Raw genomic sequence first — 13,595 nt, 5'->3', positions numbered from 1 at the left:
TCTGGCAGCCAAATTGCATCTTACCCCTGAGTCCATGGCAGTCTGAAGGGGGAATAGTAATTAACGCCGCCAGGAAATTTGCAATAGCAGGGTGAGCCTTTTTTCACCTTCACCCTGCGCCCAAATTTCCTGGCGCACTTTTTGCAAGTATGGGGTACTACACTCCTACACACTCATCTGGGATATTTCTGAAGATATTGGCATAGGAACCTTTAAATATTTCTTAATTAACCCTTTGGGTACCAGCTGCCTAACCCCCCTTAAAGAGACACTGAAGCGAAAAAAAAATTATGATATTATGATTTGTATGTGTAGTACAGCTAAGAAATAAAACATTAAGATCAGATACATCAGTCTAATTGTTTCCAGTGCAGGAAGAGTTAAGAAACTCCAGTTGTTATCACTATGCAAAAAAGCCCTTAAGCTCTACGACTTTCAAAGTCGTGAAGAGGGCTGTTTTCTGACTTTTATTATCTCAAGTGTTTTCTTTCCCTCTGCCAGAGGAGAGGTCATTAGTTCACAGACTGCTCTGAAAGAATCATTTTGAATGCTGAGTGTTGTGTAATCTGCACATATTATAGAATGATGCAATGTAAGAAAAAACACTATATACCTGAAAAAAAAAAAATGAGAATATTTTCTTTGCTTCTAATCATAGTACACAACAAATTCATTATATCATATCTTTTTTTTCGCTTCACTGTCTCTTTAAGGACCAGACTATTTTACATGTTGGGGGGAGGGGGGGCGCATTTGGAGGGGTTAGGCAGCCAGATCCCCAGTGCTTGCCTGTAGCTAGATGTCCCCTGTAGCCAGCCTCCTTTACTCACCTCCCAGGCTCCAGCAATTAGCAGCTGTGGACACCTCCGCTTCGGCTGGCATCACCGCTCGTACTGCCGCTAAGTTCTGGGTCGTGGCTCGATGACATCATCAAGCCGCGACTCGGGACTTACATCAGAGCGAGCGGGGATAACTATTCTCTCGGGGTTGTGTTTATATTCCTCTCCTTAACTCTTTGTGGAAACGGGTAAGGGGAACTTCAGTACCTATACAACTACTCCATCTGGAGTCGGGGGGGGGGGGGGGATTGAGGGCATTTGAGGGACCACCATGAACCCCCTTCTCCCCCCAGGCCTACACCCAGGCATGGTGGATGTTACCACCACCCTCTTCCTGGGCACTAGGGGTTGGGGATGATCCTCTTGCCCATAGTATGGAAAAGGTCTTTGGAGGAGAAAAGGAAGCTTTGCAGCCTCTCTTTTCCAGACCCCCTCCCCCATATTATGGACTGGTAAAGCTCAGGCTTTGGTGCCCTACACAGCCAGGGCTCTGCATTCTGGTTATACCAGCATGTATGGTTGACAATAGATTGTAGGCGCATAATGATCCCGGTGATGACAGCACAATGTGGGTGCGACTGGGAGTGACTGAAGAGACCAGGCTGGCCAGGGAGGGAGCCCACAGCCAGTGACGGCTCCAGGAAATTTTTTTAGGGGGTGCTATGCAGGTGCTGGACCAATTTCCGGGGGAGCTGACGACCTGCGTCGCGCTTAGCGCGCCGCGGCAAAAAATGGGTGTGGCTACAATGGGCGTGGTCATGACCGGATGAGGGCGGGGCTAACTGTAATTTAAAGTGAACCCAGGGTGAGAGTGATATGGTGGCTGCCATATTTATTTCCTTTTAAACAATACTAGTTGCCTGGCAGCCCTGCTGATCTATTTGGCTGTAGTAGTGAACTGAATTACACCAGAAACAAGCCATGCAGCTAATCTTGTCAGTTCTGACAATATTGTCAGAAACCCCTGACCTGCTGCATGCTTGTTCAGGGTCTATGGTTGAAAGAATAAGAGGCAGAGGACCAGCACGGCAGCCAGGCAACTGGTATTGCTTAAAGGGAGATAAATATGGCAGCCTCAATATTATTCTCACCTCGGGTTCCCTTTAAAAGTGCAACGCAAAGACAGAGGGCCCAAGTTTTGGTGACCCTTTTCCCAGAAAATTCACATAATTGTGCAGGTTTTCTCAAGAAAATACACGTAATGTGAGCAGATTTTAACAAAAAACGTCCAATGACCCCAATATGCACAATCGTTATCAGATATGGCTCCAATATGCACAATCGGTAGCAGATATGACCCCAATATGCACAATCGGTAGCAGATATGACCCCAATATGCACAATCGGTAGCAGATATGACCCCAATATGCACAATCGGTAGCAGATATGACCCCAATATGCACAATCGGTAGCAGATATGACCCCAATATGCACAATCGGTAGCAGATATGACCCCAATATGCACAATCGGTAGCAGATATGGCCCCAATATGCACAATCGGTAGCAGATATGGCCCCAATATGCACAATCGGTAGCAGATATGGCCCCAATATGCACAATCGGTAGCAGATATGGCCCCAATATGCACAATCGGTAGCAGATATGGTCCCAATATGCACAATCGGTAGCAGATATGGTCCCAATATGCACAATCGTTATCAGATATGGCCCCAATATGCACAATCGGTAGCAGATATGACCCCAATATGCACAATCGTTATCGTTATCGATATGACCCCAATATGCACAATCGTTATCAGATATGACCCCAATATGCACAATCGGTAGCAGATATGACCCCAATATGCACAATCGTTATCAGATATGACCCCAATATGCACAATCGGTAGCAGATATGACCCCAATATGCACAATCGGTAGCAGATATGACCCCAATATGCACAATCGGTAGCAGATATGGCCCCAATATGCACAATCGGTAGCAGATATGGTCCCAATATGCACAATCGGTAGCAGATATGGTCCCAATATGCACAATCGGTAGCAGATATGGCCCCAATATGCACAATCGGTAGCAGATATGGTCCCAATATGCACAATCGGTAGCAGATATGACCCCAATATGCACAATCGGTAGCAGATATGACCCCAATATGCACAATCGTTATCAGATATGACCCCAATATGCACAATCGGTAGCAGATATGACCCCAATATGCACAATCGGTAGCAGATATGACCCCAATATGCACAATCGGTAGCAGATATGGCCCCAATATGCACAATCGGTAGCAGATATGGTCCCAATATGCACAATCGGTAGCAGATATGGCCCCAATATGCACAATCGGTAGCAGATATGACCCCAATATGCACAATCGGTAGCAGATATGACCCCAATATGCACAATCGGTAGCAGATATGACCCCAATATGCACAATCGGTAGCAGATTTGGCCCCAATATGCACAATCGGTAGCAGATATGGTCCCAATATGCACAATCGGTAGCAGATATGGCCCCAATATGCACAATCGGTAGCAGATATGGCCCCAATATGCACAATCGGTAGCAGAAATGACCCCAATATGCACAATCGGTAGCAGAAATGACCCCAATATGCACAATCCGTAGCAGATATGACCCCAATATGCACAATCCGTAGCAGATATGACCCCAATATGCACAATCCGTAGCAGATATGACCCCAATATGCACAATCCGTAGCAGATATGACCCCAATATGCACAATCCGTAGCAGATATGACCCCAATATGCACAATCAGCATCACCTGAAAAAGAAAAGAAAAACCCATTTACTCACCTACAGCCAGAAGACCTTCTTTCCCGACCTCCTGTCCCGAGTCCCGACCTCATTGTGGCGCGCAGCGCCCGCGCGCCCACGATCCTCTTTCTTCCCGACGTCACGACGAGACTTCCTGCCTGCATGCAGAGAGCAGGGCTACGGGAAAATGGCCGCCCGAAGCCATGCACTGCAGACTCGAAGTCTGCAGAACAGGGCTCCGGGCGGCCATCTTACCGTAGCCCTGCTCTGCTGCTTCGGGCTGCCTCTGTGAACTGACTTGGCGTCTTTTAGACGCCTGAAGTCAGTTCACTCCAGGGGGTGCTTTGGGGGTGCTTGGACAATTCTAGGGGGTGCTCGAGCACCCCCTTGCACCCCCCTGGCGCCGCCCCTGCCCACAGCCTACAGTGGGCTGGAGGAAGCCCCAGGTAAGTATGGTGCTTTTAACATTTTTTTCTCAGGTTCCCTCTAAATATGTTCCCACAGCAGCCTCATTTATTGCGTAACGGGGAGAACTACAACTGCTGGCGGCAGCATAGTGATGACCGAAGATCCCATAGTGGGTCACATGCACACAGGTTTTTTTTTTTAGTTTTTACTGTCATTTAGTAAGCTATCCTGTCCCATTTTGAATTTAAATGATTCTACCTTGGTAAGAGCTGACCAATTTATAATTAACTTCCCTGGCGTTTAATTTCCCCAGGATTTTTTTGCAAAAACTTTGAAGGAATTTTTCTTGTGTACTTACACTTTTTTAATATTGAATTCAATACAGGTTATTGCATTGAATTCAAGACAAAAAAATAGTTTGCTACCAGATGATGATGATGCTGCATGACCCTGGCGTCATCAACACCAATCGCCGGGGAACATGTCAACGTCGAGGGAGAAGCAAATGTGCTGACGGACATGGAAGAAGACACTGGGGAAGCTATCAAAGGTACACAAGGGATCAGCACGCCAATAATGAGTATATAAGCTCCCAATCAGGACAGTTTCTAGGCTAAATTGCTCCTCGGGCAAGGGTGTAAAAATTGTGCCCTCCAAGCCCCCCCCTCCCCTTTGGCTCGAGAACGTAATTTGCGATGCGACATTTAGATCCCCAATATAGGTTCGTCAGTATAGGAGCTTTCCCCCCCCACTGTGATCCCCAGCACTGCGAAGCATGTGTGAATTACTCGGCATGCCTCTCTCCAGGGCAGATCGCATTACCTCCGCCATGTACTGCTCTGGTCTACTGTCCAGAGTGACGAGTCCTGGTACTCCGGACAGAGAAGATCGGAGCTGGTCAGCCCTGGAGAGAGGCACGGCGAGTAATTCACACATGCTTCACAGTGCTGGGGATTGCTGCAGGGAGGGTGGAAAGGAGGGAAGGAGAAAGGAGGAATGCCGCCGCAACTTCTCTGCTCTGCCGACTCTGCATTTATTTTTATGGGCTTTCCTAGGCAGCTGGGTGGCTGTTGGCACACCGTGGGTAGCACAGATTACTACTCACAGTGTGCTGACATATAAGTAAAAAAAGCAGAGCCAGTGTAGAAGAGAAGTTTTGAATCTCCCTGGTGGTTTGGACGAGCCTGACTCATCCTTCCCGTTTTCAGCTTGTTTTAGCTGGACGAGTCAGTCTCGTCCTTACCGTCAGGGAGGTTAAGATGAGGGGCTGGGAGGATGTGTTTTGTTGTATTGCTCTCCATCTCCACATCCTCCTTTACAGGCCTGTAAGTAGAATCATGCCCATTGTGTGAGTTTGTGGGCCAAATTCCACTAAGAAAGATGATCACAAGTTGTCATGATCGCTGCTGCAGCAGGTATTGCTGGAAGTAGTAGTGCTGCAGCTCAGGCAGTTCTGATCTCTTTCCATGCAAGCTGCATAGCTTTGTCTGCCTTTCCCTGCTGTCAGCTTGTGACTGATTATCATTCACCTGTGTGGGAATCTGCATGTCTGCTCCCATTGGATGACCTCAGTATAAAGATCTGCTTCCTGCAGGACTCCTCGGGTTTTCATAGCTTCAGTTTAAGCCTGTCTTGCTGTTGCTTCAGCCCCCGATCGTGTTTCTTGTTCTAAAGATACTTTGCTGGTCTTTGCATCATATATTGGTTCATTGCCAATATATATGCATACCAGCACGTTTATTATTTTCCTTGTATTCGTGTTACGTTGATACATCAGTGTCGCTGATGTATACGTACACGAACTGTTTATATCCTGTGTGCAGTTAGTCAGCTTTCCAGCACGTTTTGGTAGGTTGCGCGTATCGTGATCACCCGTGCTGAGTTAGTTACCCTGCTCCTGGTTCTGTTTGTGGATTGCGTTCATCTCTGCGAAGAGATAACGAATCCTTCTGAATCCTGTTCTGTTACCGTTTGTGGATTGCGTTCATCTCTGCAAAGAGATAACGAATCCTTCTGAATCCTGTTCTGTTACTGTTTGTGGATTGCGTTCATCTCTGCGAAGAGATAACGAATCCTTCTGAATCCTGTTCTGTTACCATTTGTGGATTGCGTTCATCTCTGCGAAGAGATAGCGAATCCTTCTGAGTCCTGTTCCCTGTATTGCTCCAGTCTAAGTCAGTGTTCCTGCTTATGTCATATATCGGTTCATTGCCGATATATACATATGTTAGTCAGACGTTACAAATAGTTTCATTGATAGCTGTAATTGTAATACGCTAGGAAAACATACTTATTGTATTTGTCTGTGTTACGTTCATCTATCTTGATCCTGCTATTTCCTGACTATCCTGTCCTGTCTTTGTGAGGCACGCCATCGCTGCAAACGCATTGGCTGCCTCATTCCAGTCTGTCTTGTTGTGGACGCTTGCTGTCACTAAGTAGCGGCTAGCTAGCAAGCGTTCATTCTGTCTACCTGTCCTGATCTCCTCAGTTCTGGTTTATGAGCTCAGCGCTACCTTGCGCTGAGACGTTATCGCAAAAGTATTGTTTGTGGCTGTCGGATCTGCACCGGCTCTGTGCGCCACAATCTCCTTTTGGAGTCAGTCCTCCCCGCCACTATACTAGGGATAGCCTGTTTCCTTGTGCTAGTGTGTGTACCTCCTCCACGTCAGCTCATGCGTTGCATGCTGACTGTGGAGAATACACCACCAAGCCTTACATTATGAAAACCCCATTACCAATCCCCATTGTGGGGGGGATTCCCAGAAAGTATGACACTGTTAATTATGGTTCCTGTTCCTTTAAGAAATTTGAAGAACTTAGCTCTGAAACAGAAAATGAGTTTTTCTCTGAATGTGCCAGGTTCCTGGCCAATCCCGATCTCCAAGCGACTCCTGTTTCAACCTGGGCACTCCAGCTAGTTTATATTTTGTTTAAAGGGCAATTGTTTCAGTGGGCATTTGATGTTCTCAATCATTCCGATTTGAAAGAGAGACCGCTGGAATTTCTAGCGTTTGTGATCCATAACTGGTTGCGCATAGATCCATTGCCTTTTCCTCTAAATGAACTCCTGGCAGCAGGCCAATCAGCTTCTCCTTCAATTGTTTGCAAAAATGATCAGCAAGCAGAGAGTGTTCCTGATAATTTTCCTGCAGCTTTGAATAAATCATCAAAGGCAGCAGGGTCTAAGGCCAAACGCAAACGTTCTAAGAAACGTGTCCGATCTGCAGAGTCGTTATCCTTAGCGACTGAGACCTATAATGAGATTCTGCCATTAACAGATAATGAAATGCAATTGTCTTTCAGGGGAGTTAAATGGACTTATGAAACTACTAATGAACTTTCCTCCCTGGCTAGGGAAAATAAAGATTTTTGTTTAAAAGAATTATCTGAGTATGATTATGAGGAGATATTACAGAGTATTGAACAAATCAACTTATTTGTGAACCAAGGGAAGTTTGCATACACTACAGTTCAACACTTGCTACAGGTATTGGAGATTCTTAAGAATAAGGAATCTGCCAATCACCTGCTAATTAACCCTATACATGTGCCTGCCACAATCATATCTGCAAACTGTGATCAGCCTAAATGTTTCGCTGTTACGTATGCATGGGATCCTCCATTCGAGAGGGGAGAGATGGAAGCCCTGGTCTGTGAATGGAAGAATGATTCAAGTTCATTTTGTCAATTTTACAGTGCAAAAAGTGAAATGGTATTGAATGCATGCATTAAGTCAGCCTATAACCTAATAGAGACTGGTGTGTGTAGGTATGACTGTGTGGCTCCTTTGATTGATGTGTGGGAACTGATTTTGGATGATTTTTATGTGACTCCGAATTCGCAAATTTGGCGTTCTGACCCGCCTGCTTCAGCACCTTTCGCTGATTCAGCAGGTGATTCGGAGCTCTTTTTGTGTGAAATTGAAGTTCCTGCAATTCCACCCTGTACCATGGATAACTCAGTGTTACTTCCTAGTAAAACAGAAGCCACTGATACTTTCTTAACCTTGCCCTGCACAAATTTCTCAGCAGAGAATCCAGAGGTCCTGCTGACTTCCGAGTCCAGTCTAGCCAGTACTCATGAGTCTTTGTTCAGTGAAACAGACACCAGAAAAATCTTGCCTGCCTCTGCAAACACTTCTGCAGAAATTACCTGTGTTAATAAAGTTCAACTCCTGTCTGATCCAGCAGATGCCAATAGATGCACTACATCAGTTTCCGAGTCCCAGCAATCCTGCCTAGAAACCTCAGAACCCCAGCATCTGAATTTTTCAATTTTACAAATGAATGGTGATTCAGATGCGCAAAAATTGTGTCTTGATCTTCCTGTTTCTACACCTCGCTCTAGTTTCGTGAATAGCTCAGAGCATCTGCTATGTGAACCTGAAATCGCAGAATTATTACCTTGTTCAGAAAATGTTCCAGTAAATTTGCCCTGTATCGTGAATAGCTCAGAGCATCTGCTATGTGAACCTGAAATCGCAGAATTAGTACCTTGTTCAGAAAATGTTCCAGTAAATTTGCCCTGTACCATGAATTGTGCAGTAGATCTCTCCTATGAAGCTCAGGTCACAGAATCCTTATGCTGTCCAGCAGGTGCTTCCATGGTTTTGCCCTGCAATATGGACTGTTCAGTGATCCTGTCCAGTGAAGCTGGGGTCGCAGAGTCCTATGCTTCACCCAGTACTTTGGATACTTCAAACGCTCTAGCAGAAGACTCTGAGGCACTGCTTACCTCAGTGGGTGTTGCAGCAATATTCACTTGTTTAGCAGCTGTCTTAGAATTAAAGTCCACTCTAAATAAACTTGATGAATCTTTGTCTAAGGAAGCAGAAGTCATTGAAATATTGTCCTTGTCAGCAAGTGTCTTAGATACCTTTCCCTGTACACAGTCTGATTTAACCAATATTGTGGAGTCCCTCTCCAGTGTTGTAACAGCCGAGGAACTCCAGCCCTGTCCTCTGAATGTTTCAGAAGTCTTGCCCTGTAACATGAATAATTCTGATTCTCTGGTCAAAATAACAGAAGTCTCAGAATGTCAGTCTGATTTAGTAAGCGTTCCTGAAACCCTGCCTTGTATTTTGGAAAATTCTGATTCTCTGGCCGGTGTGGCAGAGATTCCGGAGTTCCCTTCCTGTCCAGGGAATTCCTCAGATTTGCCCAGTTCAGTGGGGGATGCTGTAATATTGACTTGTTTTGCAGCTACTTTGGAGCCCCAATCCCAGGTACTAGATGAGTCTCTGTCCAGTCCAGAGGAAGTTGTGGAATTCCTATCTAGCTCAGGTCATACATCAGAAGACTTGTCCTGTCTTGTTTATGCCCCTGAACCTGATTTGTTAACAACCTTGCTAGAATCAGCGACATCCAAGTCTGTTCCTGCATTCTTTAGTGAGAGTCCAGTGCTTGTGAAGTCTAGTCATGATGAATTTTTGTCCAGTCCTGGTTTCGGTCCTATCTTGGCTGACCCTGAGGTTCACAGTTCCTTGACATGCCCAGAAGTTTCTCTTGTACCAGTGTGCCCAGATGTGCTTTGTGTGCCAGAATGCCCAAGTGTGTCTAAGGTGTTAGCGTACTCAGATGCTTCCTTAGGGGAGACATGTTCTGATGTTGCCAGTCTGCCTGCATGCCCAGAGATGGTTCTGGTCCCTGAAAGCCCTGATCTTGATGTTTGTCCTTGTAACCCTGACTCAGGAATTGCCATAGGTTCCATGGGGATTCTTGATAGTTCTCCATGTGAGCCTAAAGGGCGTTCTGACCTTTTGGGATCTCTTTGGAGCTTTAAAGTGTTCTGGGAGATCTCTGAGGAAGCTTGTCCTGGTACCTTGGACTGGTTCAACAGTGGGTTTTGTGTTGGTAAAGACAGTTCCGGTGGGCATTGCAAAGGCTTTGGCATTTTTGGACGGTCCCTGGAAGGCAGTGGGTATCGCTCAGAGAGCTTTTGGGGGCTTTCTTCTGGAAATCGTGGTTCTGATGGGTGTCACGCTGGGACTTGTAGTACTGATGGGCATGGTTCTGTAGGTTCTGGTTCTGATGGGTCCAGTCTTGTGATGACTGATTCTGGAATTTGGTTTTGCCGGGCTGTCCCGGTCATCATAAATTATCAGTTAGGTTGTCTCCTTGGGAAGGTCAGTTTTGAGAGGCGTCTGGTATCCGCCTTTAAGGGCGGGGGTACTGTCATGATCGCTGCTGCAGCAGGTATTGCTGGAAGTAGTAGTGCTGCAGCTCAGGCAGTTCTGATCTCTTTCCATGCAAGCTGCATAGCTTTGTCTGCCTTCCCCTGCTGTCAGCTTGTGACTGATTATCATTCACCTGTGTGGGAATCTGCATGTCTGCTCCCATTGGATGACCTCAGTATAAAGATCTGCTTCCTGCAGGACTCCTCGGGTTTTCATAGCTTCAGTTTAAGCCTGTCTTGCTGTTGCTTCAGCCCCCGATCGTGTTTCTTGTTCTAAAGATACTTTGCTGGTCTTTGCATCATATATTGGTTCATTGCCAATATATATGCATACCAGCACGTTTATTATTTTCCTTGTATTCGTGTTACGTTGATACATCAGTGTCGCTGATGTATACGTACACGAACTGTTTGTATCCTGTGTGCAGTTAGTCAGCTTTCCAGCACGTTTTGGTAGGTTGCGCGTATCGTGATCACCCGTGCTGAGTTAGTTACCCTGCTCCTGGTTCTGTTTGTGGATTGCGTTCATCTCTGCGAAGAGATAACGAATCCTTCTGAATCCTGTTCTGTTACCGTTTGTGGATTGCGTTCATCTCTGCAAAGAGATAACGAATCCTTCTGAATCCTGTTCTGTTACTGTTTGTGGATTCCTGTTCCCTGTATTGCTCCAGTCTAAGTCAGTGTTCCTGCTTATGTCATATATCGGTTCATTGCCGATATATACATATGTTAGTCAGACGTTACAAATAGTTTCATTGATAGCTGTAATTGTAATACGCTAGGAAAACATACTTATTGTATTTGTCTGTGTTATGTTCATCTATCTTGATCCTGCTATTTCCTGACTATCCTGTCCTGTCTTTGTGAGGCACGCCATCGCTGCAAACGCATTGGCTGCCTCATTCCAGTCTGTCTTGTTGTGGACGCTTGCTGTCACTAAGTAGCAGCTAGCTAGCAAGCGTTCATTCTGTCTACCTGTCCTGATCTCCTCAGTTCTGGTTTATGCGCTCAGCGCTACCTTGCGCTGAGACGTTATCGCAAAAGTATTGTTTGTGGCTGTCGGATCTGCACCGGCTCTGTGCGCCACAATCTCCTTTTGGAGTCAGTCCTCCCCTCCACTATACTAGGGATAGCCTGTTTCCTTGTGCTAGTGTGTGTACCTCCTCCACGTCAGCTCATGCGTTGCATGCTGACTGTGGAGAATACACCACCAAGCCTTACACAAGTGTGCTTCAATTGCGTTTTTTAACAATAGTCAGAGGTCTCTAATAATAGGTAGCCAAAGGTAGCCCCCCCCCCCTCCCCCCAAAAAAAGAAAAACCAAAACAAACAATAAATAATAATAACAAATAAATACAATAAGTAGCTCTGCCCTGGCAAAGGAGTTTCTTGAGCGGTCATAATTGAAAGATCAAATTACGGTGATGATTAGTCACAGATAAGGAGGAGTTAGACAGGCTAAACTCTCTAAATACATACAGGGTGCATTTTGCTATGTTTTCCTTTTGTCCTATACAAGAATTCAAGTCCACTTTAAGAATGTGAGTATTTGAGTATATATCATTTTACTTTCCACTGCCAAATGTATTTATTATCCCAGAGTGTTGCCTCTCAGTAAAAACGCAGTGAGATTTAATGTCGCCCCTCGTTAGCTGTCTAACAGTCACCTATCTCCCTCCAACAGTTGGCTCCGAGCTGCTTCCTGACAATGTTCTCCAGTATTATACATTGGCAGGAAATTACATTTTTATGACTGATTGAGTTTTTGAGCAAACAAAAGTCACAAAACAATATGTTATTGAATTTGCACGTTGGCGTTTTAAGTAAAGCAAAAGATTACAACAGCTGTTTCAGCTGATAGGCGCTACCACCTATGATAAAAATGTTGACTGAGTTATTAGTCACTTCTGTCTAAGCCAGTGTGCCTCTGTAAAGCTTTAACTAGTGTTTTAGAGCCTTCATTTTTTGTTTGTTTTTGTAGTATTTTAAAGTAAATAGATGGCTTCCTTTTTTTGCCACTTAGCACCTTCAGTGTCCTTTTCCAAGCTTGGTCAGAAAAAAAAGGTTGATGATGATGATAATAACCTGGGCCAGGCATGGTGTTTGCTTTCATTTGTGGAAAACAGATCGATTTGACTTCCTGTTTGTCCTGAAACCTGACTTGTAGGAAGATAACAATGTGATAAATGCTGAAATAGAGTTTTTGACAGTAATTACAGCACAGACTAGAAAACAACCATACAGCATATGGGATTGTGAAGGAAGGGAATGGAGATGTGAATGAAGCAAGTGGGATTGTGATTGAAGGGAATGTGAAGGAGGCAAGTGGGATTGTGAAGGAAGGGAATGGAGATGTGAAGGAGGCAAGTGGGATTGTGAAGGAAGGGAGTGGAGATGTGAAGGAGGCAAGTGGGATTGTGAAGGAAGGGAATGGAGATGTGAAGGAGGCAAGTGGGATTGGGAAGGAAGGGAATGGAGATGTGAAGGAGGCAAGTGGGATTGTGAAGGAAGGGAGTGGAGATGTGAAGGAGGCAAGTGGGATTGTGAAGGAAGGGAGTGGATTTTGAATGAAGCAAGTGGGATTGTGATTGAAGGGAACGTGAAGGAGGCAAGTGGGATTGGGAAGGAAGGGAATGGAGATGTGAAGGAGGTAAGTGGGATTGTGAAGGAAGGGAATGGAGATGTGAAGGAGGCAAGTGGGATTGTGAAGGAAGGGAATGGAGATGTGAAGGAGGCAAGTGGGATTGTGAAGGAAGGGAATGGAGATGTGAAGGAGGCAAGTGGGATTGTGAAGGAAGGGAATGGAGATGTGAAGGAGGCAAGTGGGATTGTGAAGGAAGGGAATGGAGATGTGAAGGAGGCAAGTGGGATTGTGAAGGAAGGGAATGGAGATGTGAAGGAGGCAAGTGGGATTGTGAAGGAAGGGAATGGAGACGTGAAGGAGGCAAGTGGGATTGTGAAGGAAGGGAATGGAGACGTGAAGGAGGCAAGTGGGATTGGGAAGGAAGGGAATGGAGATGTGAAGGAGGTAAGTGGGATTGTGAAGGAAGGGAATGGAGATGTGAAGGAGGCAAGTGGGATTGTGAAGGAAGGGAATGGAGATGTGAAGGAGGCAAGTGGGATTGTGAAGGAAGGGAATGGAGATGTGAAGGAGGCAAGTGGGATTGTGAAGGAAGGGAATGGAGATGTGAAGGAGGCAAGTGGGATTGTGAAGGAAGGGAATGGAGATGTGATGGAGGCAAGTGGGATTGTGAAGGAAGGGAGTGGAGATGTGAAGGAGGCAAGTGGGATTGTGAAGGAAGGGAGTGGAGATGTGAAGGATGCAAGTGGGATTGTGGAGATATGAAGAAGGCGAGTATGAGGTTGTGAAGAAAGATAGTGGGGATGTGAAGCAGGATATTGAGATTGTGAGAAAAGGGAGTGGA

General features: G+C 45.6%; 1 long non-coding RNA gene across 2 annotated transcripts in view; it reads left to right on the top strand.

Annotated features, from left to right (window-relative positions):
- LOC137531993 (uncharacterized) overlaps positions 1 to 13,595 on the top strand; it is a 360,234-nt gene that overhangs the window by 52,524 nt on the left and 294,115 nt on the right. For both annotated transcript variants that reach the window (XR_011023831.1, XR_011023830.1), the window contains exon 4: positions 4,379 to 4,543. This is a non-coding gene — a long non-coding RNA (uncharacterized lncRNA). The remainder of the gene's footprint in view (positions 1 to 4,378; positions 4,544 to 13,595) is intronic.

The sequence above is a fragment of the Hyperolius riggenbachi genome, chromosome 9 (genome assembly GCF_040937935.1).
Source record: "Hyperolius riggenbachi isolate aHypRig1 chromosome 9, aHypRig1.pri, whole genome shotgun sequence".
NCBI lineage: Eukaryota > Metazoa > Chordata > Amphibia > Anura > Hyperoliidae > Hyperolius > Hyperolius riggenbachi.
The sequence above is the reverse complement of the archived record's forward strand: the minus strand, read 5'-3'. Positions and strand labels throughout refer to the sequence as shown.